Here is a 4,884-nt window from a genome sequence, read left to right on the forward strand (position 1 = left end):
GGCGGGGCCGGGGCGGCGGGCGGTGGCGGCCCGGCCCCGAGTGGGCGCCGCAGCCCCTGCGCTTGTCGCGGGGCGCCGCGGGGGGCGTCGTTTGCATAGCCCCGCCCCCCAGCCCCGCCTCCCCCCCTCCTGGGACAGCGGGTTCGAGCCCCGCCGCCCCCGCCGCTCACCTCCGACTCCGGCCTTTTGTTGCTCCGTGCCGGCGGAGCCCCGCGCCGTGTGAGGCCGCGGGCAGCAAGGTTGGCCTCCGGCGCCCACCACTCCCGCCGGCCCCGGGAAGGAAGCGCCTACATAAGTGCCGTCCCTCCTTTGTCTGCCGAGGCGGGCGGCGGGAGGCAGCGGGAGGCAGCGGGAGGCAGCGGGGAGCCGAGCCCGGGCGAGCCGGCGGCTTTGTGAGGGCTCCGGCTCCGGCGAGAAACCGCCTCCCACACACGGCAGCCCCTCGGGCAGGAAGAGGGGCACCTTCCCCCGGCCCCACCTCGTTGCTGCTGTCGCCCCCGCCCCGGTGGTCCCCGGTCCTCAGCCGCGGGGAGACAGGTGATGCCTGCCCCTCTCCAGTCCCCTGGAGTCCCCCTGCCCCGGGGACCTGCCAGCCCCCGGGCGCTCCCTGCCCAGCACTGGCGCCGGCATCCCTCCGCTCCGGGATGTGCCGGCCCCCTCCCCGCCCGGCCCCGGCTCCCCACACGCCGCAGCAGCTTCCCCCGAGGCACGGCGGGCAGGTGCCGTGCAGCTGAGCCCCGGCGTCCTGCCCTGCTCCCTCCTGCCCCGAGCTGGGTGCCTCGGAGCCCTTCAGATGCCGGGCATGTGCCCTAGGTGCCCCGCTCTGCTCCCGCCGGGCTGGGGGTGTCTGCGGTGCCGCCCGCAAAGGCAGAAGCTGCCTCCCCCTGCTATGGGTACGGCCCCTGCAAGCACCGCCGAGCTTGGCCCCGTGCCCCCCACCTTGGCAAGACCTTCCCCCTTGGCCTCAGCGGTCCCATCCACAGGTTTGCCACCTTTCCCTCTGCTACCCTGTTCCCATGTGGAGTAATGAGGTCTTAAGGGTGCTGAGAAAGCACGGAAGGGAGTGCTGGAAGGGAAGATGCCCTGATCTTACACCCATCGGGTGGGTGGGTGGGTGGGTGGGCCTGGGCCATTCCCCCTCCCCAGGGTGGTGCCGGTGCCTTGGAGCCAGGCTGGGGGGAGCCAGGGCCATCCTGGCACAGGGGCCACGGGATGGAGAGCAGTAGATACCTGCAAGCAGGTGCTGCTGGGGCAATTCCTCCCCTGAGCACAGCCCCCTGCTCTGTCCCTGTGGCCCTTGATTCCCTCAGTCACACCACAGGGAGGGGACACAGCAGGGCAGGGTCTCCAGCCAGGCAGGGCCACCTTGTCACCCTGGCACCCACTGGGGCTCAAGGAGGAGGCAGAAGGGGTGTCTGCTCCCAGCCCTGCTGTGACTGCCCCACTGCCACCGCCTCCTTTCCAGGGATGGCTCCTCGGAAATAAGCAGGCTCCATCCTTTGCCCTCACGCCTCTCCTCTGGCTGTCTCTGAAAAACGAGGAGTTTGTCACCGGCTTCTCATCACCAGCCACTCTGTGTGCGGGAGAGGGCAGCCGCAATGGCCTCAGTCAGCAGCACAAATAAATGGCCCGAAACACGATACGCCGGAGCTTCCTGGGATAAAAGAATTTCTAAGGAGAGGTTTTATTTTCGCTTCAGAGCCCCAGTCGCTTGTGGTCTGGTCCAAACACAAAGGCTGTCCTGAATTTCTCGTCTCACTTTCTCTTCTTGCAGCTGGCGAGCTGGGCGATGCTTTGGGGCACCCTCTCCCCTGCGCCGGCGCTTTGGCACGCTGGGCTGCAGTGATGGCAGGTCACCTGGCCTCCCCTGGCTCACGGCATCCCAGGGCCACTGGGCTCCAGCCCAGCCTCCTGGCCCCCGGTTGCTGTTCTGTGGGTGATGACACACATTTGGCAGTGCATTAAACTGGGACAGCCGCAGCCGTAGGCTGGTCTCAGTCACACCCCACTCCCCCACTACCTGCCTGGTGCTGGGGGGCCCTGCAGGTTCTCCCTTGAGCTGCGGTGGGGTAACACTGGTCAGAAGAGGGGGTGCCCAGCCCTGCCCCAGGCCACCTGTCCCCCAGAATGGGTGTGGGCGTCCTGGAGACTTGCAAAGGAGCCAGGGCTATGCACCTGGGTGCCTACTGTCCCCTCTCTGTCCCCATGAACCCTGTCTCGCTGGCACAGAAAGGGTCCTGGTCCCACCCAGTGTATCATTAACCCAGAACTGAGCCATTAACGGCTGGAGTCTCCCAAGTTCCCATCGTTATAAATCAGCCTTCCCATAACTTCCCTCTCCCCTGCTGCAGTTTAAGCCTGTGGCTTCCTGTCCTAATTAACCAGTGAGGTTAATTGGCCCTCAGCCTCTTTATGCTTCTAAGCCTCTCTGAGGGGTGGGTCACTGCATCCCCTGTTCATGCATTGACCCTCGGATCCTTCCCTGTGCCTCAAGCTCTGCCCCCAGCACCAGGGATGGGAAGCACCGACGTGGCCACATTCATGCCACTGCTGAGGGCAGGTGCCCTGCCTGTCTCAGCCCCTGCCTGCAGGCATGGGGTGGGCACTTGCCACCACCCAGCACCCTATCCCTGTCTTCATCCCTGTTCCTGTCTCAGGTGCCACCCCTGTCCCTGACCCCATCCCTGTTCCTGTTTCCATCCCCGTCTCTATAGCTATCTGCATCCTCACCCCTATTTTTATCCTTATCCTTTTCCCCATTCCTGTCCCTATTCCTGTTCTCATCCCTATCTGTGTCCCCATTCCTATCCCTTTTCCTGTCCCAATTCCTATCCCCATCCCCATTCCTGTCCCCGCTGCCCCGCTTCCCTCCCTGGCCCCCCTTCTCCATGGCCCTGCTGCACGGCGGTGCCAGAGACCCCAGGCTGCGCCCGGATGCCTCAGCACAGCCCATGCCAGCTTCCCACTCCAGCCATCTGTCCCCTGCCTGCCTGCTGTCTCACACCTCCTCCTTGGGGCCAGGGGTCCCTGTCTCACCCACCATGGGAAGTGGATGCTGGTGGGCACCAGAGTGGGTGTCCCCGGGGTGGAGGAGGCAGTGGGTGGGTGTCCCTGGGGTGAAGGATGGTGCCAGGAGGGAGCTGGGCAATGCTGCCATCCAAGTGGTGGGGGCAAAGTCTGCACTAGGTTTGGTGGCCCCTCTGTCTCATCCTGGGGACCAGCTCACTGCCACCCACCCCAGGTAGCCTGCAGGGACCCGATGACTTGCTCAGCCCTTCGGGGCTTGCCCTGGTGCCAAGCATCCCTGGTGCCAAAGCAGCCCCATCACCCCGGGCTGGGGGCTTGGGCACTGGGACCCCTCCGTGCCAGCTCCCTGCTGCCAGCTGGGCGGGCAGCGCTGCCTTCCCCGGGCTGGCAGGCATTGCCTTTGCTGTCCTGCTGCTGAGGGAAGCATTCCTGCTTTTTATAACCCTCCTGCCGCTCCCCAGTGCCAGCCCAGTGCCAGCCCAGTGCCAGCCTGCCCACGCCGGGGCAGCCCGGGGGCTGTGCCCGGGCAAGGCCGGGGAACGGGGCAGCAGGGGTCGGGGCGTGCAGGGCCTGTTCGACCTGCACAGCTGCATAGCTTGTCTCCAGCTATTAAACAAACTCCTCCATCTCTCCCCCCTCCTCTCCGTCCCCTTCCCGCCTGCCAGGCGCTGCTTAACCCTCTGCTGTCCCGCTCCTCGTCCCGCAGCCTCCGGGCGGCACTAGCTGCCCCTGGCCGCGCCCCGAGGTCCGACGAACAGCAGCGACCCCCGGCGCTGCCAGTGCCCCCCAGCCCGGCCGGGCGGCAGGGGTGGCCCCTCCAGGTCCGCAGAGTGCCCGCAGCCGGCACCCTCCAGGACAGGAGCGGGCGGACCGAGGCAGGGCTGCAGGCGGCTGCCGGGCCCCCTGCCCACCCCGCAGGGCTTTGCGGGGGGCAGTGCCGGGGAAGCTGCGGCTGGGGGCTGGGAACGGGGGCACAGGGCTCAGAGGCTGGGCAGGGCAGCGGGATGCAGGGTCTAGGCGGCGCAGGGTACAGGCAATGTAGGGTGGGGGAGATATAGGGTCTGGGGGATGCAGGGCGGGGGGATGCAGGCAGAGGGATGCAGGGGCTGGGGATGTGCAGGGTGGGGGGATGCAGGGTGTGAGAAGAGAGGACCTGCAGTGCAGGGCAGGGATATGCAAGGGCTGGAGGGGACGCAGAGGGCTGCGGGGTGAGGGGCTAGGCCTCCCCTGACCCATCCCAGCACACTGCTTTTCCCACCCCGCTGGGAGAAGTGATGCTGGGGGGTGCCCCAGCGCCCGGGAGAGCTCCAGCTGCAGGTCTCCCCTGCAGACAGGGGCCAGGAAAGGAGGCAGGTGGGAGCAGCAGCCATGGGGTTCCACTCCTCGCTGCTGAGAACGGCACAGCTCGATGCGTGGAGGCAGCAGTGCTGCAGCCTCATGCTTCCAGCCCAGCTCAGCCTGGCAACACCACAAGAACAGCCTCCATCTCCCTCAGTCCCCACAAGCTGCCCACACGCCACAGCTCTCAGATACCAGCTTCATATGTAACCCTGAGCAGCTCCCAGCTCAGGAACCGCTGCAGAGGATGGAGCAGGATTCGTCCCTCCAGGCTGAATCGAGCCCTCTGGAAGGGTTGATGCGGCCATGCCATGCTCTACCCTCACCATCCTAGGACACTGGAGAGGACAGCCACTGCCCAGCCCCTCCAGGACCGCCCCGGCTGCCCTCTGCCTCTCATGCTCCCTCCCACAGATGTTTGGGATATCTGGGCCTTTGCCGCTCTGGCCCCAGTGACAAATGCTTGCCTGAGCGGGGTTTATTATTGTAAGAGCTTGGAGGTGGCTCTGGCCAACTTTC

The sequence above is a fragment of the Falco biarmicus genome, chromosome 4 (genome assembly GCF_023638135.1).
Source record: "Falco biarmicus isolate bFalBia1 chromosome 4, bFalBia1.pri, whole genome shotgun sequence".
In the NCBI taxonomy this organism is placed as follows: Eukaryota; Metazoa; Chordata; class Aves; order Falconiformes; family Falconidae; genus Falco; species Falco biarmicus.